This window comes from Passer montanus, unplaced genomic scaffold (assembly GCF_014805655.1).
Source record: "Passer montanus isolate IOZ18808 unplaced genomic scaffold, ASM1480565v1 scaffold24, whole genome shotgun sequence".
In the NCBI taxonomy this organism is placed as follows: Eukaryota; Metazoa; Chordata; class Aves; order Passeriformes; family Passeridae; genus Passer; species Passer montanus.
This window is the reverse complement of record NW_024367037.1, coordinates 5529952-5555665: the sequence shown is the minus strand read 5'-3', so window position 1 is coordinate 5555665 and position 25714 is coordinate 5529952. Positions and strand designations below refer to the sequence as shown.

The 25714-nt window shown below is 38.6% G+C and overlaps 1 long non-coding RNA gene across 2 annotated transcripts in view; it reads right to left on the bottom strand.

Moving 5' to 3' along the window:
• Nucleotides 1-2991: 2991 nt before the first annotated feature.
• The window catches only part of LOC120503014, a 39173-nt gene continuing 16450 nt past the window's right edge, over nt 2992-25714 (bottom strand). Inside the window, exons 2-6 of one of the 2 annotated variants that reach the window (XR_005627633.1) lie at nt 21239-21331; nt 19966-20053; nt 14680-15895; nt 11531-11669; nt 2992-8043 (exon numbers count right to left, since the gene is read on the bottom strand). This is a non-coding gene — a long non-coding RNA (uncharacterized LOC120503014). The remainder of the gene's footprint in view (nt 8044-11530; nt 11670-14679; nt 15896-19965; nt 20054-21238; nt 21332-25714) is intronic. The other variant, XR_005627634.1, reaches the window with a different exon arrangement.

Here is a 25714-nt window from a genome sequence, read left to right as displayed (position 1 = left end):
TGTAATGAATTTTACACAGATGTTTCAATTAACTTGAATAGATATTTCTTAAAGGGAAAACATCCCCTCCACATTCTACTGTTAGAAACAGGCTTTGCTGTCACTAAAAGCTGTTTGCTGTTCTTGGTGCAGAAAGGGATCTCTGCCCTGATCTTTGCTTCTGTGGCAAGAAGCTACAGAGGTGAGCCTTCTCCACTCCTAAATACATGGTCATTGTTGAGGGTGTCTGTCGGATCGTATCCTTTTCTTTTTCATCCATTTGTGTTTAAGCTGGGCACAAAATCATCTTTTCCCTACTTGTACACCTTGTACAAGCAAGTGGACAGGAAAAGTGGAATGTTTTAAAGATGTTGCTGCCCATCGGGGTCAAGTACCTTTTTTCTCAAAGTGCAAGAATGGGAAGGTGACCATGAGGGAAATTACCTGGTACACTTAGCAGGTGGTAGGTTATAGGCAGCAGAAGAAATGACTGTTTTATACATCAGGGAATCGTTATGGAATGTATTGCCATCGAATATCGGAGAGGCAGGAAGAGAAAAAATAATTCAAAGGGAGATTATAACAAGTTCACTGGCAGCCTGTACAGCTATCATATGCTAAAGTGTAGAGACAATATCTGGCTCAAGAAGCCTCCACATTCCTGGTTTCCCAGAAAACCACTGAAAAGCATCTCTCTGTAATTGTCTCTCTCTGCTTCTCTTTCTCTAAACCTCTGCTGCAGGCCACTGTCAGAAAAGGCGTGTTGGGCTGGCTGGACTCTGGCTGTGACCCGCTGCAGCAGTTCTTGTGGCATTCACTAAGGGGACGAGGCTATCGCGTCCCTCACACCAGCCACGGAAGCTGACAAGATGCAGAAAGGAGTGCAAACGGCGCCCTAATTAATAGTGATGCAAGAGCAGCTCTGCAGGCACTGTGCTCCCCCCCCCAGACGTGACAGCTCCCAGGAGTGGCACGGGAGCGATAGGGGCTCTACACCATCCCTGGAGCGTGGCTTGTTGCTTGATGCCATAGTTTAGTACTAAGTATGCAAGTGCATTTTCAACATAGCTGATGGCAGAAATTGCACTTCTAAGCTGTCTGGTGGATTTATATGCTTAAAGGATTATGAATTACTGCAAACCAGTACCATTTGCAATGTTTTGCTTTCTATTCTACAGATCCAATTACTTGAGGGCATATTTGATTGTATACGTAGTTAGAATAGGGGTTTGCTCTGGTTATTTTACATTTTCATTACAGCAAGTTAATGCAGAGGCAGACCTCAATCTAGAGATTCATGCTAAACTTCAGCCGTATTACTTAACTGAGTAAAGTTAAGTATATGGGTAGGTAGAGAGGTAAAGAATTAAACACAGACCTCAATAAACAGGCATCTCTAAGGATGGAACCACACCACAAATAAACAAATCTGTAAGGATATAAACCACACCTAATCCTGACTGAATGGCAGCAATTTTTTGTGCCTGAGCACTCACACACAACCAGATTTGAACAAACAATTTCTGGGATAGGAAGCAGAATCTATTGTACATATTATTATCCAAGTAAATATGAAAAGACTGCCAACTTTGCTTGAGTACGCCACCTGATCTCACTGGGAGTTCAAAAGATATGAAATGCATTTGCACAGAGCTGTTCATTCTGGTGCTGACCTAGGAGGTGCATGTAGCACGTATCTTGCCATGAATGAGGAAAGAACACACAGTGTGAGCCAGACCGCAGAGACTGAGAGCAGAGATATGGGAGAATGCAGAGACCTCTGTTCCACCTGCATTCCAGAGGGACTCAGACCTCAGACCTTATCTCAGGGATCAGTTGTCCAGTACCAATACCAACCCTGTGTGAAACTTTGTATCACAAGGAGGTATAAAGTCCAAGGGAGGGACTTTCACTCTTCTCTAGTTTTCATGTTAGAACTAGCCCAGGACATGCCTGCCCAGGTGGAGTGAGCAGTGCAGTGAGCAGGATGTGCTCCGGTGTGTCCACCATAGGTTAAGAACAAATGAAATGGACAGGTACGGCTCACATGCATTTTCAATTGTTTTGAAAAATTGCATTGATTTTCACTAAGGATAAGCCCACCCAAAACCACACAGAGGAGAAGGAGTCCTTCTAGGCTCCCAGTAAGACCTTCATTACGCAGGTTCATAATGAACCATCACGGTTCATTAAGGACCAAGTTTTTCCAAGCTACCATTTGCTACCTTTTGGAATAACTATTATGTGGCACTAGTGCGAAAATTCTCACACAACAAGTACAAGGGGATACTTTGTCTAATTGTGAGCACGCAGAGCCATAGAGAAGTATTTTGGTAGCTATACCACCTTTCTTCTTGTATTCCCAGGTAAGATCATCAGCACTTCACTTGGCTGCTCAGACCACCTGTACCTCCTTCCTGACCTGCAGAAGCCTCTGCCCAGCAGGTTCTAATTTTATTTACTTCAGTCTGACAGCTATTCAGAGTATCTGTCTCTCTCCACCAGCCATTCATGCAGCTCTGTAAACAATTGCAGCATAAATAACTAACGGGTGGTTATAGAGAAGACAGACTCTTTTTGGAGATGCATAGTAATAAGACAAAAAGCAATGGACACCAGTTGCAACAAGGGAAATCTCAACTAGATTTAAGAAAAAAAGTCTGCATGATGAGAGGTGTCAAGCAGAGGATCAAGTAGCCTAGAAAGCATGTAGAACCTTAATCCTTGGAGATATTCAAATACCCACTGGACAAGACCCTAAACAACCTACTCTGTTTTTGGAGACAGTTCTTATGAAGTTGGGTATCGGACTAGAGACCTCCAGAGGTTCCGCTCTTCCTAAGTGATTCTGTAATGCCAGTAAATCTGCATCAAATAAAGGCATTTTGGCAATTAATTACCAAAGGAGACATTCTCTTATTAAAAGGGGAAAAAAAAGTTAATGGAACAAGTTGATGTCCTTTATAGAGTACAGAAAAGGCCATACAATTAGAGTGAACACCATTTTTAATGAGGAGAAGGAATCCTATTAACACACAGCTGCAATTACAAAGCATAATAGTATTCTTCTAAGAGCCCAGGGTAAGGCTGTGCTTGTAGTTATTTAGGCATGGAGGTATAATATGGATGCATGGAAACTGCACTATACATGCAGTAAGGGTTTTGATTACTTTTGTGAAAGTAGGCATTCTTTCCCACTCCCAGCCTAATATCCATTTGCTGTAGACTGCAGCTTCATGCTTTTTGTCACAGAAGTAGCCAAAAGTTTGGCCATTAGGTAGAGAAAGCACTTTAAACACAGTCTGTCCTGTCTATTCATACTTGAAGAATGGAAAATCAGAAAAAATAGGAAAGCACCAGACTGTAAGTTCAGGTGTAATTTTCCTTCACTGGTTATGTTTCAGATAGAGCTTGGTCACTGATTCCCTATCCATTGTGTCTGGTCAAAACTGATTTAGATCACTTCAGAAAACTGCAGTGACTAACTTCCATTTCATGATCCTGCAGTACTACTACTACCACAGCTTTACCTTTCATCCTTCCTCCCCCACCTGACACATCATCTCTATTTTTTTATCTAAAATGTTTTAGCACAGAGTGACCAGCGCTGGTTCAAAACATTCCAGCCCAGGGAAGGAACAGGGAAGGTTGCAACCCCTGAGCACAGAGTGTGCTCTCCATAGCAAAATCAATAATGTAGAGGGAAATAAAGGAGAGATTTCCCATTACTTAAAGAGGAATTTCTAGTTTGCTAGGATCAGTCCCTGTTGATTAGATATAAAATGTAGATACTGAAAGACACTACTTTCTAGTTCCAAAAACTGCAGGAGTTCTTAAGATATAGAGTGCCACAAAAAGCAAGAACAAAAATCAAGGGTTTGTGCACAACTTACTTGCTAAATCTACAGCAACTGGGAGCACTGCCAGACCAAACTGCTCCAATGAAGAGAGGCATTTGCCACAACAAACATTCCACTCCACATCCTGGATCACACAGTTTTAAAAAGACATATTTGAGCAGCAAATAAAATGCAATGACGATATCAAATTTAACATCAGAGAAGAATCTTTTAGTATCTGCCAGTCCTCTGAGTGTCAAATAGAGGGGGAAGAAAAATCAGAGAAGCTAAGACTCTGCTTTTTGCTTTCCACTGTTTATGATGAAATGACTTATTCAGAGGACAGATACTGTGAATATGTGAGCTGTGCTATGACCAGCTGGCCTATTTTGGATTTCAGCCGCAATACACAGATGGAAAGTATGTTTCTAGATTGCATGATTTCTTTCTAAAATCTGCTTTTTTTTTTTTTAATCAGCAATTACTGAGGTTACAGAGAAAGTGAGGCAGTTCCTTTGAATCTTAAAAAGAGTTCAAAGATCATTCAAACACCATTTTCTGAATGTTTTTCTGGAGACCTGCACATCTTTTGTAACCCCACTGCTGAAACCTCAAGGAGGTGACAGAAATTGTATGTTGTTTCACAGTTTGCCCTATGGAAAAGGCATGAAAAAAAGTCAAACGATTTGACAGAGAAATATGAAAGCTACCATGTGTATTTGCTGTCTCTGTCAACATGAGCTGCATTCAGTTTGGGCAGGAGTCTTTCATTATCAACACCTCAAGGAATATAAGGAACTGGAGAAAATAGAAAATAGGACCGTTCTAGGGGCCTTGCAGCACTGCTAGAGTCAAGTTGTCAGAAGCCATCTCCCTTCCTTTGCAAGAGCAATTTGCATACAAAACTGCAGAGGCTGAATCAGTCCTCTGTTCTTGCTTAGAATGCTGCAAGGCAACATTTCTGGATTAACTTCCATTAATCATTCCTGGATCTCAGCTTTTTTCTTTCTTTTAAATCCATACACAAAACCTCACAAACTGACTCAGACTGATATTTTATTTCAGATTACAGTTGCTATATCAATGTCCTATTTAGGACCAGTATATTTTACTTTGATGTTTATAGGGACATATTATCAAGTAGGTCTAGTCCTTCCAAAATATAGTGCCCACACACAACTAAACCAGTATCCTATATGTGATGGGGAAAGGAATGGTTCCAGGAATATCCATACAGTCAGCTGATTTCTACCGTCCCTCCATCAAGAGATTAAAACTATGAAGCTTCTTAAAACCCGGAAACACAGCTTCCTAAAACCACAGCACTATCTTTCCTAGGAGCCCTCTGCAAATCCCAAAGATGACAACTGTCCCATAATCTGCATGTGAAAGAATCTGAAGCTCAAGATTTTATGTTTTACCTGCTTATGGCAGTCAAAGGGAGAGATCAGGCCTCAGCAAATGAAGTCTAAGTCTGGTTATAAAGAATTGCTTCTGGTCTCCACTTGATTCAGTCCAGGCTTTGTTACAGTGGACAGGTAACACTGATTAAAGCAGGATTTTATTCCAAAACCTGAAGGTGTACTAAGGGCAGTCACTTGCTGGTGAAACAAGCACATAAATAACATTATTTAATTTTAGAAGGAGAAAAAATCCCCAGCAACTTCTGGACTTTTCCCATTCTCCCCCTCCCCACAAGCAAAGCACTTTACAGCCATAGTATTTTTATTCACCCATAAACAAATCAGTGGTTTAGCTCTCTTCTTGTTCTGACAGGAAATAGTCTTCTGTGACCTGGAAAACTCAGCAAGTTTCTGAACAGAAACAAGGATATTTCTGGGTTGATTTCTTAACTTATTCTTTAAGAGAAGCTTACAAATGTATTTTTACTGAAGATCTTGGCACTCTCTTCAAGAAAAAACCACACATTGTAAAAATCATATTTTTGGGAACCACAAAATCATCTCTAGTTAGCTTCATAATAAGCCATTTTCTCTTTCTTTACAGACTGACTGTAGGACAAAGAAACCTTGTATAAGTAAACCTGTACTGGAATGTTTTGCTATGCACCCTCTTCATGTACTTTCACTGATCTATTACTGAGCAAAGGTAGCAAGTGACCTAGAGAAAACAACAAAAAACCCCACAGTGCCGTATGATAGAAAATATATTCTTTATTTGCTCCACAATAATGTGCTGCAATGCTCCCAAAATGGCAGCTGCCCCTTTGGACAGCTCTCTAAAGAGGGGAAGACAATATAGCCACAGCCACAAAAACCAAATATATTTGATTAAGCCATATACCAAAGAGTACCTTTCCTGTTCAATCAGATTCAACTCTGTTGAAATAATATGACAGAATTTTTGCTTCATGTAGATGCAAACAGGCAGTGTTCCAGATATCTCCACTGAGAATATCATTTTCAAACTAGGCAAACGAACAAAAAGAAAAGCCTCTTGAATAGTTTTAATTTTCTAAAATTTGCCAGGGCTGCTTACTGCTAGGCTACTCTCCCTGCAGCACTATTTTGTTGGAACATAGAGCTCAAGCTCCCTGGTTTCTTCAAGCCTTGTGCCTTGTAAGCATTACGCCCTTAGAATGGGCAACAATACACAATTATTTGAAACGTCAGAACAAAACAAAACAATTGACATCTAGAGTATCAGGTATCAACTTCTCAAAGCAAGCCATTTGTAACTAAACCTTATAAGAGAAAGGTCAGAGGAAAATTATCTTTTACAGCATACAATATGAGGAATTTTTCTTTAATTCATTCAGCTTTGTAATTCAAATATTCTTTAATTCATTTCAGAAGAGTTGAGAGACCCCTACCATGAAGAGGAACAGTTTCTCTGAAGAGTAACTCTTCCATCAGATTCTTTTCTCCACATTATCTTATGGACATATCTGCTCATTTTTATACTTTTAATTATTTTTAAGCTTCTCAGCAAAACATTTAGAAGTGCTAGAGGTATAATACTCTAATGATTTTCCCTAAAGTTAGTCCAGTAACTCTAACATTTTGAGGAGTATTAGAAGTCAAGGTAGACTGAGATGGATTATATTTTCCATATGCATCTTCAGCATGGCTGCCTTTAAGTTTTGAGTCAACCATAAGCAGGAGAGCCCATTAATGGGTAGGGCCCTATTTCTGAGTCCCCTTTGGTCAGGTACATAGAGGACCACTCCAGCACGTAAGAAAAATGAATAGATTCTCCTAGTTTCCAATACCTGCCTCAGTAGGTATTTGTGGTATTTCCCTTCCTAGGACTCAAGTACCAAGGAAGGATTTGAGTCAGTGTGTAATATTCATCCCAGGTCTGCAGTCTCCTGTGGACTTATACATAAGGTTAAATAAATGGAAATAAAAAGAGAAAGGGACAAAGAAATTAAGTCAAGACCTACGTTTCATATTGATGAAAGAGTGATATGTATTTGCTCTCATCTCTGTATAAGGTGCTTGGGAGCTGTGATAAGTCACAGAGAAAGTCCTCAATATCAACTCTACCATTTCTCCATCCATGGAAAATAAGACTATTAGTCATATTTTAGTCTAATAGTCTTGCTGTCATCATACTGTAAATTAACCTGGAACTGATGTGAACATAGGTGGGCTTTTTTTTTCCTGTGAAATAAAATTTAAAATATTTTAAAATATTCACTTCCCAGGTAGTTCTTTCATTTCTGGTAATTCAAACATGACCTAAACCTGACAACCAGCACTTATGCAGTGAGCCTTAGAGCCCAGTAGGCTGGAAGACCCCCAGGTTGTTCTGTGTGCAGCACAGAACACTGCATACACGCCAGGTCGTGCTCCCAAGGGCTCCCTTTTCGACCCTCACACCCACATGTCTCCAGCCTCAGGCCGATGTGCTCTCAAGGGGCCGATCCCCTTTCCTGGCAGGGATACTCCAGCCCTGGAGCCGGCTCTCCCGCATGCCAGTCAGAAGGTGGCACCATGGAGATACGGATGTCCCCGGGCGGCTGGGCTCCTCCTCTCCCGTTTGGTGCCAAGGCAAAGCATCAGTTACACATTAGTTTTCCAGTAGCATCATAAAACACTAATCCTGGTTGCTGGTTGGATGCATTATCAGCATGACAGCGTCTCTCATCACAGAACGAAAGGAAGAGAATACGCTGTCACTGCCTTTCAGTACTGGGTGGCCAAGCTGAGTGACTTTATTCTCCATCGTGTTGAGAGCAAGAGTTGAAGAGATTCATATTCTGTGCAGAAAAAAAAAAAAAAAGAAAAAAGAATAGCATAGAAAAGGTAGAAACCAGGTCAGGTTAGTAAGAACAACCATAAAAAATAGTTTAAGTACATAGAGTTAAAATTAGAAAAGCCTATGTGAGATATGAGTAATATCTTGTTATATTTTCTGTGAACTATATCAGTGCAAAGCAGATGATCAGAAAAGTTTCGGTCTGGGTGCTGGAGAATAATTAATGAAATGGGTATATGAGACTGAGAACAGCAGCATGTTTGTGGGTTTTTTTTTTTCTTTACTCTTCACAGCTGCAAGCCAATGGCTAACAGATCTGAGACAAAGACTAAAACAGGTTACTAGACCAGGTTTGGTAGAATGTATTTGGTAGGTTTCAGATCAGCTATGCCAAAAAGCATCCATTCTGGACTACTCTGGGTCAGGTATCTGTCGCAAAAGGATTTGTTATTATTTTTGAGAACCCCAAGAAGAGAGGGAAATGCCAGAAACTGAAAAATACAAAATCTTCGTTTAATTTCCGAATGGAGAAGGTGGTGGTGGCATGGTAGAAATCATAGACTTACCTTTGCTTCTGTTTTCGGAATGAAAATCTCATTCAAAAAGAAAAAGAAGGAATGTGGTATCTTAGTGATTAAGTAATTAATATTAATTTTGTAGGTAGAGTGATGAGTTGTGCAAGAACAGATCTGCAGTAAATATCTCTTGAACCACTTAGTATTCAATATTTTTGTTAGAGATATGGATCATGAACTGGAGAGCCTGCAAACTTTAAAAACACACAACACAAAGCTAGGAATGACTGCAAAAACGGAGAAATGCAGGCTTGGAATACAAACAATCTTGACAAAATGGAGGAGTGCCTGGAGAAAAAGACTGGCTGCAGTTCATTTAGAACAACCACAAGTATTTATATTGATTGGGAAGACAAAGGGCATAAAAATGGAAGGAGAATACCTGGCTAAGCAGGGGTTTTGCAGAAATGGATCTAGGTATTATAGGAAATCACCAGTTGAATTATGTCTCTAAAAGGTAATGCTGGTCTGAAAATGGCAAATCATAAAAAGATAGCTATGAAGAAAAATTAAAATAATTGAACCTTTTGAGAGATTAAGCATATTTGACTATGGTTGAAAATGGATAGCAGTGGGGGTCTTCCATCTGAGAATGTGTGAACATATTTTATTCTTAAAAGAAAAGTTAAATAATAAGGGAAATATGAAACAAACCCGACCAAAATAGGATAAATGTAAGATAGCAATTGTTTTCTTAAGGGAATTTAACCATTGGCAATTTCATTCTAATGCTGTATATCAGAGGTTAATATCTGAGTAAAGATAGTTAAATTGGCTTTTTATTATTGAATTATAATCACTTGAGCAATTATAAAAACAGGTGTTGCTGATTGAAATAAATTATTCCTTCACCTGATCACTATACAGCTGATAAGAACCCAAGATTGCTGCACAAGTACTCTTTTATTTGTGCTGAAGCCTTCTTCAAAGGCATTTATTAAGCCAAGACGCTCTGGAAAGAAACTCCACTGAAGGACAAGGACAAAGATTAAAATCTTCTAAGAAAGAGTGTGCAGGCTGTGGTGTCTGCAGATCTTGATTTGATCATTAAGTAGCCTTGATACTTAGTTGACTGTTGAATATAAGTGTTTTCAATGTGTCTACAAGAATTTTCTCAGGCTTCTAGAGAAGCCTATCATTTAATCTTAAATCCTTCAGTCTATGAAGTTTGCAAGAGTACAGTGTAATACTATGTTTAATGGCTCAGCTAAACACAAGGTAAAGTAGTAGATAGTATGTATTTGGTTTAGCCTTAGCCATAAGATGCTTGGAAAAACACCAGCGGGTTCAGCAGAAATATTTTCCACCAGCAGCTGGAAAATAAGCTTCCCTGCAAACCCAGTGGATATAGCTGCTGCTCTAAAATGAAATACCAGTACATTGTATGAAGCAGCAGGCATTATGTGAAATATTTTAATGGGATTGATATAATTCTATATGGGTTATAATAAGTAAAATGCCTACTTTGAGATGGTTTATATTTTATGTAATGGGTTTGTATGTATTTATATTTTATGTAATGGGTGCTCATTATGATTTTCTCTTTGACAGAACATTCCCTGAACTTTTTTCTAAACTGGGGTGATTTAAAATTTTAATGGGGACTTTCAATCTTTCTTTCTCATTGATCATTCCTCCACCTAACACAAAGTTTTACACATTTATCTCACTGTTGTAAGCAGTGATGTATCTCATGTTAGGCATCACTGACTCAGCAGGCTGTGTATTCTGAGTAAACTCATCTTTACATACCTCTGCAAAAGTCCAGTTTCCTCATTAATGCAGAAATCCTGTACCCTCTGTGGCATAAGCATGTGTGGAAGTCAGCAGTTTGATTAATTGTTTTGTGAAGCTGAGATAAATACAGTATTTTGTGGTACTTAGATTTTTCAGCCTCTAAAATGTAAGTCTAGTTTTCACTCTGGAAAAATTTGCTTCTTACTATTTGATCCAATTAGTTTGCAGATGGAACAGCTATCCCAGCTTTATCAAGTACAGAACTCATAACAGGGCTTGTATAAGTTTTTACAGCAAGTCAAATGCAGAGTTATAGTTGTTGTGCTTTTATTCTCTTGCTGCATTCTGCCTTTGCTCACTGTTGTTTGAGCAGTACGACCTGAACATTTGCTCCAGCTAAGGCTGTCATGGAGACAGTCCTAAGTTAGAACTTAGCAAATGGTCTTAGCACAGTCTGTCTGTCCAGCTGCTTTGCCTTTTGTCACTGACAGAAAACTTTCTCCAGAGGCTACCGTAAATTCCTTTCTGAGTCGATGATCCATGTTGCGCAAAGAAGATTAATGCTTTTGGTACAAGCCAAAATATTCACTGCCAGATGTAAAAGAATGAGACAGCCTTTAGACCAAAGACTTTCCTCTGTTGAGAATTGCTTTTGGGCCTGTGTTTCATGAAGAGACCTTCCTGGTGGGTGTCTGAACTTCCCATAACCCCACCTATGCAAAGAGGCTCCCAGGAAGATGTAGGCAGCTGCACAGAGGTCTCCTAGAGACTCTTTCTCAGGTCCTCAAACGGCAATGGAATCATTAATGATAAGTATTACTAGACTTACAAAGAATAAACCTCCTAAAAGCAAAGTTGGCTGGTTTTGTGATGAGAAACACAAAATATGCAGGGAACAGAAATGTAGAAATAATTGACGGATATCAGCAAAACAATTGATGTTTTTTCATGACAAATTAATCAGAACCTGCAACTACAGCACTGGCATGCAGAATAAAAACTCCTTCTGAAAATCCAAGAAAATACATTTAAGGTCTTTTAAAACAATCAGCAAAAACTGTGCTTTAGATAAGTTTTTAAAGCATCAGTGACTTTTAGAAGAATACAAACAAATCATTAATAGCACATACAATTTAGAACAACTTCCAAAAGTACCAAGTGACCATCAAACTTTACCTGAGAATGTTCCAGCAGTGGGGTCCCAACAGATGGCACATATCATCTTTCCACAGGACCCATTCCATCTGGCCCCTTCCAGTGAATGGCTGACTTTTTCAGGTTCTGCTGCTTTATGTTAGTTCCCAAGAAGTATTGCCTGAGTGAGAGAAGTCAATAAGAGTTTTCCAGCTTAAGCTAGCATTTTATTTTATTATTGTTATTTTTATATCTTTATATAAAAAAATAGTCAGTGGTGAAGTATTAAACTATTAAAAAAATCTGAAAAGCCAGTGTACATACTTTCATTAAAGAAAATTTTGGTGATTCAGGACATATAACAAACTACAGGTGAGTTCTAAATTCTCTATTCTGTAAACAGTATCACATGTTGAAAAAAACCAAATTTTGACCATATCAGAGACTTAGATGTCCAATTACAAAGTGTGGAAGGAAGCAAGAACACTAAATCAGATGACTCTTGAAAATGGATACTGACGTTTCACCAGGGAGCTTCTCTTTAAAGAATTTTTGTTCTTCTCAGTTCTTGGTTTTGAAGAAATTAAAGATGCCTCCTTTATATTTGGGCCTTGTAACTGTAGCTGAATCATTGTACCATCTAAAGTACTATTGAAGAGGGACATCTGTGGTTTTAAGAGCTAGTTAATGGGAGAAAAGGCAACTACTTTTGGAACTACACATTTCCTCACATACCCCCTTAATGCCACAACACAACATCCAGAATTCTCATGATATTTATAGAGGGTGATTCTCATCCCACAAAAATGTGCATGTCATGTTTGGTTAGGGATGGTCTGAAGTTCCTTTTGTAGCCATGCTTTCCAGGGCCAGCTGTCCAAAGTTACAGCCTGAGTCAGGGTAATCTGCATGGGTAAAATACAAAAAATCCAGAAAAAGCATATTTGAATTTCAGGGCTGGCCTGTGATTACTGAGCTACCAGACTTCTCCACATGACTATATGATTCTAGAAAAAAATCTCATTGTAGTAAAATTCCCATTTTGTTTGGTGTCCGTTTAGGGAATTTATTCAGCTTTATAAGCACCATTTAAAACAATCTAAAACAGCATTCCTCAAAACAACTGGTTTTGTAAATTCTTGATATTTCTGTATTTAAATTTATTAAAGTGAAGATAAATATATTATTACCAAGCAGTAATCTTTCATAAGAAATCATAGATATTTTTCTAATATTTGGAACAGCTTATCCCTCAGAACTCTGAGTGTACCAATAGGCCTCAATGGCGTTGGCCTGAAACTTTCCTGGCCTGAAACTTTCATCCACATCCTTGGCCCGTGGGCTAAAGTGCTCCATCTAAACTCAAGCCCTGTTCTTCATTCCTTCCATAGGCATAACTGATTCCAGGACAGACCCTGGGCCATGCTGCAGCTTTGTTTCTGGTTGTGTCTCCTGCGCGGATGTGGTTCAGGTTTTGCTGTGCCTGTGCCTGCCCATGAAGCTGCTGTCAGCACTCTGCTCAGCCAGGCCAGGCACTGCAGGACTGCACTGTGCTCACTAAGGATGGCCACCATCACCCTTGGATTTTGCCTTTTCCGCCCTTGTGGTGCAGCCTTGCTCTGGCTGCCTTTTGTGTTTCTTTTTGGAGAGAGAAGGGCTTTCCCTGCCAGAACTTACCCCGGCGCGCTGCCCTGCGTATGCCTCTTGCCTTCGGGGCTCCTCAGCAGCCTGGGTGCCAGCAGCAGCCCCAGACCAGCCCTGCTCACCCTGGGTCCTGGTTCTGGCCAGGACAGAGCTCATTTTTGCAGGAAGGGGCGTGGCTGGGATCTGGATGTTATTCTGTGTCTCATTACCAGAGGTGGGGAGGAGGGAGTCTCTTCTGGTTAAGAAAATGTGGCAGAAGGAATGCTGGGCTGCTGCAGGTTCCAAGTCAGGGGCAACAGCTGGGTTGTTCCAGTTCTGAGCCAGAAGGAGAGTTTGGGTGGCACCGGTGGTCAAGTTGGGCTCTGGCATGTGACTCACTCTCTTCTATACACTTTAGTTACTAATATTGTTACTATCCCTTTCCTTATCTTGTTGCTGTTTCCTGTAAACTGTTCTTACCTCATCTAATCTGTTTCCATTTGATTAGAGGCACCTTTTGTGCCTCTAATTCCCCTCTTCAGCCCGATGCAGAGGGGAGAGGGAGTGGGACAAAAAAAAGCAACACACGGTTGGGAGAGTCTCAGTGGGAGCACTAAACTGGAGAGCAGCATTCCTAAACCACAACACCCTGCCTGGGCACTGTGGGATGGGAGCTCAGGCAGGGGCTGAAGGCCACAGGCAGGTTCTGCAGGGTCAGGGGTGTGATGGGGACCCTCCAGGGACACCAATGGCCCTGCCAATATGCATCTCCATGACAAGGGTTTTGGTGGCTATGTAGGACAACTTCAGCTGTCCAAAGTCTGCTGCCAATGGAAATGTGAGGCAATATAACTATTTTTCTCATCCATGAGAACCAGCAACAGCTCTTAATGGCCATACCTGTGTCCTGCCTTGTAGGTTTCTACAACTGTTTCCCCATTTAACCTAAAATGTTTTCAGTTAGCAGATAACAGCCGGACGGAGACCAAGGCACTGCAGGGGAAAAGTAACCAAACTGTTCACTTTTGATATCATTCTCTGTGGCTGCTGTTAATCAGAGAGTGGAAAAAGAGCAGAGTAATTGGGGCTGATGGACTGCAGACACAGGAAAAAAGGACATATTCAGGATACATACATTGTTTTTCCACTGTGTTTTATCACCAGACTGCTTCATTAAAAAGCCAAACTTAGCTGTCACTATCAGAATTAATGATGGTGATGTAATTTGAAACATACAAATATTTTAAGTTTGATTGATCAATAGAAGTATTGTCCTGTTGTAAAAAAAATGCCACATGCCACATTGTAAAAAAATGCCACATGGAGTTTTGTTTCCCAAAACAATTTTAAATTCTTTTAGTAGTCCTATATGCTCTAAAATATAGTTTTCAGCTCTTTTTCTTAAGGAATGTATTTGAATTATTAATATATTTATTTTGAATTTTATAATATATCATGTGTACATTGACAAAAAATACAATTACAAATATTAGGCAATTACAAATATTATACAATTACAAATGTAAATTTTAAGTCCTTTGCCATGATCCAGTTGCACACAAGCTCACCTTTTTCTCTGCCAGGGGACCCACATCTCCATCACTCTTGGAAAGTGCCAACATCCAGAAGCTTCATGAAACACTCTGCAATTCTGAACTCAGAGCTAGTCATTAGCTGCAGTCATTTCCCCTCACAGCTTTATCAACACAGTGCAATACACACCGTGATAACTCACTTGCTAAGGGCTAATTAAAAGGCACTGATATTTCTAGTGGCAGACTAGATTATTTCCTCCTTTTCCTATCGAGAGATTATTTTTGCAACAGGCAGGAATATGGCCATGATAGGTAGATATCACACCCCTACTTGTTAGAAAACTTTACATCTTACTTATTTCTCAGCAAAGGATTTCTCAGTAAAAAGCCTCTTATTTGCAAAATGGCAAGCAATGCATTACATTTCCCTCACAGGGAGAAAAGGTGCAGAGCTATTTATTCTGCTGATTTGAGTCATATTATAACTGAGTATGGCAGGCTTGGGCTCTAATTTTTTTTTTTTTTTTAAAACAATGAGCAATGGATTAGAGACTTGCTTAGCTATTCTTCATTCATTAACACTGTAACTGTCAAATGCTCTGTGCTTAACAAAATCCGATAATTGCAGATAGCATTAGTTCTGCATCTTTGGAGAACAGCCAGCACAGATTCTAATGAAATAAGCCGACCATGCATCGGGGGATTTAGGAAGTACTGCTATGCTGCCTACAATGACATTTTATTACTGATTAAATAATCTCTGAATCTGACTGTTCTGCAGTATTTTGCAACCTTACAGCAGCTAGATTCAAATACTTTATGAAAAAGGAATAATGTGATTCTCAGTGGGTCTAATCTTTCATAAATAGAGTCAAGTTGTTCAAAACCAGAAGCTCATTAGCTAGCTCATTGCAAATTGTATTAATGCTGGAATCAAGCTGTATACGCAAGGAGTTTTTGAAAGCTTGCCTCTAAAGTAAATACATTCAGGCATATGCACTTTGAAAATTAGTATATTCATTCAGTAATAGGAACAATATTCATGTTTCATGTTCATGCTTCATAGTCTGCTGATTTTTTTTGAAGGTTTGATTGGAGTTTTAGGCTGGAATCTTGGCTCTTTGAAAGACTCGTCCTCCCTTTAAGCCTCACTTCTATTATATCTCTGAACCACTACATCAGCCACAGTGTTTCTGCTCTTTGTCCAAAGTTTTACACTGTTTTTATGTGCAAATCAGGCAGCTCAACCCTTAAAGAGAGAATGCCACAGTAAGACATTTTTCTGTAAAACAACACAGATTGTAGCACTGTTCTACAGAGCTTATAGCAGGCCACCATCCATCCATCCATCCATCCATCCATCCATCCATCCATCCATCCAGCTGCTGCAAATACCTCCATTCAAGAAATGCAGTTCTGTAAATCAATAGTAAGAAAATAACAGCAGGAAAATGTAAGATGTCAGTATTACTAAATAAATTAATCATTCAAATAAAATTTATTAATTCAGTTTAAAAATCAGTCTTGCTATCATATGGACTCATGCACTACTGTGCTAAAGAAGTATCAGATGTTTTCAATAGCACAGATCTCAAGAACAACAACATGTATTTTAGTCCAGGAGAAATATAGTCCATGGTATTAGTGTTACATTTCAATTTACTAACAGTTCCTTTGACTTCCATGAGATCTGTCATTTCAAAAGTGTCTCTGTAAGACCAGGAACTGTGTTGAAGGGCCTGGTGTGCACACAGGGTAAAACGTTCGGAGGTTCTTGCAAATAAACTGGCACAGGGCTTGGCAGGATATATTTTCTGACTTTTTAAAATTCTTTTATATACTTGAATGTTATATTTGTCCTGGTTTGGGACAGATTTTGGGAGGAAACCCAGGACAACATTGTTTTAGGGTTGCAGTGAAAAAAATTGAGTTTTGCTGACCCTGACCGATTTGTAAATCTTGATGCCGATGAAATACAATCTATCATCAGGAAAGATAGTGTTATTTAAAATATTGGGGAGGAATTTTACTGTATTCACTGCAGACTCCTTCTTAACCATAACTACAACTTTCTGAGACCTCTTGTCATATTTATGGTTCATACCATGAGTGAATATGGTTTGTATTTAACAGTTATGATGAATTGTTTTTATGCATCAGAGCAAAACTTGATATTTTATAGTTGCTTTGAATTTGAACCATGAAATATTCATTACGTTTTCACAACAAAAACTTCTTCCAACAAATCACTCAGTTCATTTTGTATACTAATTTCATGTAGGTCTAGAATACAAATTCTGTGCAGAAGAGGGAGCATTACCACAACAGGCAGCTGGTTACCAAACACTTGGAATTGTGAGTATTTGAAGAAATAATGTGACTTCAATTATTTTTTTCTTTGTAGGCTGGGGTGGAGTCAATTCTTTGTTTGGGCAACACTGCTCAGACTCCATAAGTCAGTGGTATTTTTGTACGCAGAAAATCCACACTCCCTCCTCTGATGCATGTCACTCTCTGTATCTGCTATAAAGACCATAACAAGTTTTAACTGATAATATTTGGCCAGCAGGTTGAGGGAGGTGATTCTGACCCTCTACTCTGCCCTCATGAGACCCTGCCTGGAGTCCTGCATCTACCTCTGGTGTCCTCATCCCAGGAAAGATGTGGACCTGATGGAGCAGGTCCAGAGGAGGGGGAAATAAAAGTTCACAGGGCTGGAGTGCCTGTCCTGTGAAGACAGGATGAGAGTTGGGGTTGTTCAGCCTGGAGAAGAGGAGGCTCCGGGGAGACCTCACTGGGGCCTGACAGTACTGAAAGGTCACTTAGAAAAGGAGGGAGAGTAAATTTTTATGCTAGCAGATAGTAATAGGATAAGGGGAACAGTTTTTAAACTAAAAGAGGAGATATTTCAGCTAGGTGATAGGAAGAAATTCTTTGTTCATAGAGTGGTGAGGCACTGGAACATCTTGTCCAAATAAATTGCAGATGCCCCAACCCTGTAAGTGTTCAAGGATAGGTTGAACAGAACCCTGAACATCCCTGCCCAGGGATTCTGATTTGGAACTCCATAATCTTTAAAGTCCCTTCCAACCCAAGTCATTCTGTGATTCGATGAATCTGTGATATCAGCTTCCGATCTATTTAAAACATTTTTTTTTACCATACCTGGACATCTCTGGCTTAACTTTTATGCACTAATTTTTCATAGCAAGATGAATCATCATAGAACATAGTCTTATATGTAAATATGAATAAATGGTTTACATGGTTTTGTACCAACCTCTGAAAATCCAGAATTGAACACTTTAAAGCTTGACTTAGTCCTCAACAATTGATGGAAACCTGCTGACTTTTTCCATATCCATCCAGCCCAGGTTAGCAATGCTGGAGTGAGAGGGAATATTACACCTTCCTGCTTCAGATTTTGACCACTGGTGATGGCCTGCCTAGCAAAAATCTAGGAAGTCATCCATATTCCCAACAGCTGGCCACCACTTTGGTTTAGCCATTGGCTTCAGTGTCTGGAGAGGAAATGTAGAAACCTATATTATGTTTGTCACAATTCAATCTCCAGACTTTTGTTTTCATTCAGCATGATGATGGCTGAAGTCATAGTGACTGATTGTGTAAATTTTTATAGGTAGCAGTGCTTTAGGAATTGGTCAAGGTTCCTCCCCAGAAACTGGCATGGATCAGTGATGTTGCACTAAAATTGTTAGCATTCTGGAAGCTGGTTGAATGAGAAAATTTAAGATTTGTGTAAGATAACAGTCACAGTTCCTAGACACCATTCTGTAAGAGGACTAGCATTTCATATTAATTAAAATTTCTAATTTGATTAATAACAATTTTTCTGCATTTTAAGTCAGACAGTGAAAAACAAAATCATCTGTTTGAATTCAAAATGAAGCCAGTGTTTATTTCCCTTCCAAAGCAAACAAAAAAAAAGGTTTAACATTGTGAGTTTTCATTTTATTTTAAAGAATTTTCTAAATTAAATCTAGGCAAATATTGTGATGAAAGTAATTTTCACTAACAATCTGAACTTTCTAGAAAACTATCAGAATCAAACTAATCTATTCCAACATTTTTTCAGACTTTTACTTTGTATAGTTTGGAAATTCTAAATGGGTTAGTTGTTCCAATCATCTTAAAATCTGTACAATTTTTTAAAATGTTATCATGACTTTTGAAAATATGCTTATGAAAAATTTCTTTGCTATAATGAATAAAATGTAGCTTGAAATGCATTTTTTTCTTGATTTTTAATTATGTGATATCTCTTTTTAAAATCAATTCAAATGAGGAGTTTGAAAACTTTTTAGCATAGAACTCCAACTTCTCTCCAAAGTACTTCTCCAGTCCTTCTATATTCTGTGAGTAGATAATGAATGAAAATAAAGTAAAACATTTTTTTAAAAATTAACTGTAAACCAGAATACATTAATTTAATTTATGTGATGCAAATGTTTTAAAGTCTGATTTTTCAAGACATTAAAATAACTGTGCAAAAATCAGGCTATATGTTTGATAGATAACGCTGAAGACAGACCCTGACCAACATGCCTGTAAGCAAATCCTTAAAAGATCAACATTAATATCAGATCCAGACAAATAAGTAATTTGAGCCACAAGATGCCAGAAGAGAAGAGAATGGAGTGTTGCCACTGTGGAATGAAAAGGCAAAGGAAGTGCTAAGAAAAATAAATACAAGTTTGTTAACTAAGCAAATAAAATAAGGGGAAGAAGTTACATAAAAGAAATTCAACTAATTCTGAAGCTTAAACACAGAGATAAAACTGGAAATTCCATCATTAGACAATAGAATATGCAAGAACACAAACCTTAATCTTTGCTGTTTCTTCAGTATAAACAAATCTGCTGGTTGCTAGCATTATTGCTGAAAACAGATCTCATCAAATTGTACACAGGGAATAATTTCATCTTTTGGAAATAAAGCTATTATTTCACTATACCTCTTTGTCCAGTAAACCTAAATTTAAGTCTAGATTGAAAACAGTAAAAGACACAGATTCTTATTACGTAGTTCAACAACCTGAAGGCACTGCTTTCTCTAAAGGCTTAAATTAAAAAAAAAAAAAAAGAAAATAGGGAAAGGGGTCCAGAAGGCAGGATCTAATGTAATTTAAAACTGGAATTACATCAGCAGTTTCAAACAGATGGCAGAATGTAGAGATAAATGTGTTAGCTCTTTAGCTTATTTGGTCTCTCCATTGTTTGCATCATTAAAACATGCAATAGTATACAATTTAAAAATATACCGTGTATTAGACACTGGAAAAATGGACATGCACCTACCGAGTGGAAGGAGGTAGGATTGAATTAATTTGCCATACTTTAATGTACAGTATCTGGGATGCTTTAGGCAATTCTGCAAATGGGTTTCCTAGGAAATGAGATGAACAAAAATATAATGACCTTGAAATTATAACCCCAAATGTCCCAAGTATTTAGCAACCTAGCTCAGAAGTGGTAATTACATAAAAATCACAAAAGATCCTTAATTGCTTCAGTTATAGTGTATCTAGGCAGGTCAGTTACTGTACACAGCTGCAAAAAATGGTACGTGATTAATAGGGGGTTGCTTATGATAGCACTAACTAGCTAGTGTGTAGTGCAAAACACTCATTTCTTTTCCAATTAAAGGAAAAAAATCTGGTTTTGATTAGGCTCTTCAGAAGGTCTAAGACTGTAGCAGCAAAATACTCCACTCTCACACTGTTAAATGTTTTAGTCAAGAACTAAGCAGCATATATTCATGAAAAACAGAAAGGTTTATATAAAATATTGGGGAGAAAATGCTGCAAATATCAAAATAAGACACTTCAGACCATTTCATTTATTCTAGTTCATTGGCTATAAAACTACAGGGTAAACCACTTCAAATAAATAAGACTGATACAGGTGCGTCTCCAGAGCTGGAACCAGGCATCAGCCTTTCCTGTGGTTCATTAAACTGCAGTTAATCATTCTTTCCATGTAGCTCTAAACTCATTCCATCAAAGTTTGAAGAAGGAGGCATTCAAAAAAATCACATAAAAGAACTTGCAACACTTCCACACGGTACTGAGGTTTCAAAAGGTCCAGGAGAAACACTGAATTATATGGAAATCTCTCTGGATTTGTGAACACCTCATGGTTCACTCATCAGCAGGTTGAGAAAAATGTGTGGTCCTGATCTTTGGAGCATTGCTTCAAGAACCTGCCCTGCAGATGAGTCGTTACAATGGTCCCTGCTCAGACCAGAGTGTGCACATATTGGAAGCATGACTTGGTCCACTGGGATCCCAGAGCTTGACTGTGCTCTGGTCACGCTTTCATAAGCACTGGTGTGCTCCAGGAACGGCTCCATCAATGTTTGGGGGAGGGGAAGGCACCAGGAATCAGGGGAGGGGATACAAATGACAATCATCAGAGGGATGAAATTCATAGAATTTGTGGGTTTCCTCTTGTCTCTAAGGAGTGGTAGGAAAGTTAGCATTGATAAGTCAGCATTCATTCCTGGGGCTAACACTCAACACTTCAAAGCGGTGGATAGAGAAGTTTGCTCAGACATTTATTAGAGACTCACCTTGCAGATCTCTCCATATCCTGGCAAACTTGATTCATGTCTCTGAGGTCACCACAGCCGCTAGACAATGATGACTTTTTTAGGCAGAGAAAGCTGAAGGTCAGAAAATAGAACAAGGCTATCAAATACATATTGTTGTGGGAAATGGGCTTTTGAAATTGTTCTCCAAATCTTGGCCACACCCAGAGCTTTCTCTTCTCTTCAGAAAAAAATGTTAACAGCTACTCTTCTGGTTTCTGCTGAGCATACATGTGTGTTTTCAGTCAGAGAATTTAAATCCTGCCTAATCTATAGTTTTCAGAGAAAGTAACAGAGAGATTTAAAAGGCCTTAAAACAACTGTATTATTCCCTGGCCAAGGAGTAGATTTACAGACAAAACAAAATCCTTTTGTGCCATGATTTGACCATTAAATTATTCTGCATATTGAACATGATCAGAAACTATAGCCTTAGATCAAGCACTGTGAAAATAAATCTGTGAAGAAATTGTCAGAAATAAATACAGGCCTGCCTTCTACTTTGCTTTTCACTGGGATAATGGAAAGTGACAAAGGGAGATTTGGGATGCAGAGAAGTAAGGCAGATTTGGGTACTCTCTCCTGGGAGAAATCCTGAATTATTTTACCAGGGAATCCCTCTTGAATTCTCACTGAAGCCGTCTGTGGCAAGCCCCTTCCACTGACCTTAAAAGTCACAGCTTGCCAAGCTCTGTGATCACTTGGCTCTGGCCTAGGTTCACTTTGCACCCTCATCTTTTTCCTGTGCAAGTCTTAGAGAAGAGAACAAGATAAACTCTACAGCAGATTTTGAATTTGCTACTCTATAGTCACATCTTTGGCATCTCGCAAAACAGACAAAAAAGACCATTCAGAGAAAGCAGAATTTCTTACAATCAAGTCAAAGTCACACTGAATAGTCTAGTTTCTTTAAAGGGTCTGATTGCACAAGTTCAGATTGTGTGTGAATAATGATTTGCAAGTGATATTTTCCTATATCATTCCTACTAAAGATTTCCACTCACTAGATCAAAAATAAAATTTTCAGCTTTTAGAACTGAAATGCAGAGAAGAGCGGGTATCCCCCCAAGAGAAATTTGCACAAAAACAATATTAACTGCAAGGCAGGTCAAATGTTCACTGACACATCTTGACAATGCCCCTTTTCTTTACATTGACTCTATTTGATTAAACTGATTGAAATGCATTTCATACTTGTGCTTTGTCAGTCTATATTTTGGGCTTCATGAACAAAATGATACTAGATTGACTTACCCAGATACTTCACAAAGCTTGTCATATTGAATTAATTAATGTTGCTTGTATAGCATGAGAATATGGAGATTCATCATTTCAATTCTGTATTTGCTTTACCACCAAATAAGGAGATGATGAAACATTACCTTGGTAGTTAACAGATATTTTAAACATCTTAATTTCTTTAGAAACCTACAATAGAAATATTACGATAATTGTTGCACACATTATGTAACATTAGTTACATAAACCTAGAAATAATAGAGTGGTAACCAAGAGTAGTAGTGAATAAAACTAACTATGCTTTCTCTTTTTTTTCCTTCCTTTTGGGTAATGGGTGGTGCAGAAACATACATACAGTTGCTCTTCAGAAACCTGAACATAAATAATTTTGTTAAATCTCCAAAGTCTTGGGAGGATATTCTGTACTGCAGTCTTGTAACTTTGATAGTGAAGTCAGTAGAATGGTATTAACTTCATTTAGAATACAGTAGTGATTCCCCCATCCCACTTATCGTACCCATCTGGGAATTTGTATGGTATCCAGACCTCTCACTGTGAAACATTATGACTTAATAATGCTGCAGTCCACTTTAGTGCATTTCTTTTTGCACTAAATAAAACAAGTAAGCAGTGTAAAACATGAAAGATGTCAATGAGTTTTACAAATGCAATTAGAGTCAATGATGTGAATACATTGTATTTTTGGGTGAGAAGATGAACAAAACATTTGAAAATGTGATTGTCATTCAGATGTAAGACGGTTGAATATTCTGCCCAGAAGCTACTATTACTTGGTTTTGTTGGGAGGAAAATGGGAAGGGAAGGAGGAATGGAAAGGAAAGGAAAACAAGGAAGGAAAGGAAGGGAAAGAAAGAAAGGAGGGATATATCAAAGGAGATGGGCATAGGTAACAGACTGCAGCAGGAATGAAGTTTTCAACTTAGCAGCCACAACTGACAAAATGAACTTTTTCAGGCAGCCCCACAGTATGAAAATTAGACTACAGGTTGGAGCCAATAAGTCCAAGGAAGAATATGACAAATAAAGTACAGCTGCACATCATATTTATAATAACACAGCTTAATTAGAAAGTGATTAGAAAGCATAATGGTTATCAAATGATGCTTATGCCGGAGATGCATTGCAACTCAGCTGCAAGTGCTATGAGACCCTTTGCTTCCGCACAAAAGCCTAGATGAGATTCCTCTGTTACAGGCAAGCTGCCAGTTATTATTTTTTACTGTGGTAAAATGCTCAAAATTTCAGCATTGAAAACTTCCTTACTGTTCAGTGCATAAAATTATTCTGCTTTTATATATAGCATTGTATAAATCTGTTTGCTCCAGTCCATGACTAATATTTCCACTTGAGTGCTTTCCAAGTAAAATTTTTGAAGCACTTTCTTCTTTTTAGCAGGGTCTTTGGGATTACTTGATTGCTGACCTCTTTGGTCCAACACCTGAAAACACTTGCAAACTCAGAACTCCTGACTGAGGTGGAATACAACTTTTGTAATATACCCAGTATTGGCTTACTGATTTCAAGTGACAGAAGCAAGGTTCATGTCTAGGTAAGTAGTTTCCAGGGGTCAACTAACCACACCAAGAAGTAGGTACATAATTTCTACCTTGATTTATCTACATTTACTTTCCAGAAATAGAAGTCTCATTTCTGCCATTTTCTTTTGTGTTCAACAGCTCTTTTATGGCATGACCCTTCTTTTCAGCTCTTTCTTAATAGCATATTGCATCCATCATACTTACGTAGGTTTTTCAGACTTGTTACTCTCTTCTGAACCCTTTCCTAATGACAGGACTACATAGGAATTTAGTGGCAGTTTCTTCAAGGCAGTACCACCTTCTATTTTTACTATGATATGAGGCTGCTCTGTTTCTGCATGGATCACCTGAACAGACACAGCCCAGACATCCATATTGTTATAACTGCTATAATAACTGGTCAGTCCTTCCTTCTATTATTATCTCCTAATCTCCATCTGCAAAATGGACTTATATATACCACATTCACATTTTTGTCCAGATGAATACACTGTAACTACTCAAGACAGCCAATGTTTCACTGTTGTGAGATCTCCATTATGATTTTGATTACCCATTGGCAGGATTTGGATTAAAATAGCAGCAGTGATGCAGCCTGTGCAGGTGTTGAGAGAAACAAACTATATTTGCTGTATTCCAGAGAGTCCTTCACAGGACCACTTCTATCCATCTATTCTTCTGATGGCTGATAAGTGGCACTCACACATTTCACACTTAATTTCTTAAGTGGACAAAGGCACTTCTTCACAAACTGAAAAACTTCTTATTTTCCCAGTCTTTTAAATTAATTATTTACTATTTTCCTGCATTAAAATCTTTAATTAGCTTTAAAATATTTTTAAACAGTCACATAAAACAACATATTATAAATAATTCCCCAACAGTGAGACGGAATGCATCATGAGTGGCTCCTGTGTGTTTGCAGGAACTATCCATCAGACAGCAACCTGCAGCCAACAGGTTGCAGCAAACAGTTCAACATGTCATGAACAACATTCATTTATATGTTGCAGATGAATGTTTGTGATTGATTCTCAAACAATAGAACAGGTAAGTTTTGTGCAAATGGATAATTGAACCAACCTTGCAACCTTCAGTACAGACTTAGTTTGAAGCAACCACATTCAGCTGGAATGAGAGTACTTGATGGAATAGACATCACTGCTTCATAACTTACTCAGCCAAAATTGTCTTCTGCTTGAATTGGCTGGTGTGTATACCTCAGAGAAGCAATGCCAACTGTCTTCTGGTGGAAACTCTAGAAAGGTTTTGGAAGATCCGAGAATGCACACAATTTGCAGTGAAAGCAAAGTAACCATGAAGTCGTTCTTGTAGTTAAAATACTGTGCAGTTTTATGGTACTTTTTAAAATTTTCCAAAGCATTAAGGAAATTTCAGCTTAAAATTCTCTGTAGACAGCCTGCCTGTCTATGAGAGGTTGGGAGAGATAATATTGTGGAATTGACTTTCCACTGTCTATTACAGTGAAGAGTAAGAACAGTAAGTATAAGGTTATGTACCCTGGTAACTGGAGGCACCAGAAAGATGCAGAGCAACAAACCCATCAAAGAATACAGGGTGAGCTTGGGGGAACCACATGGGTGTAGCTGGGCCTCCCCTAGATCCCATCAAGATTTCACACCTTCTTCTCCCATCCCTG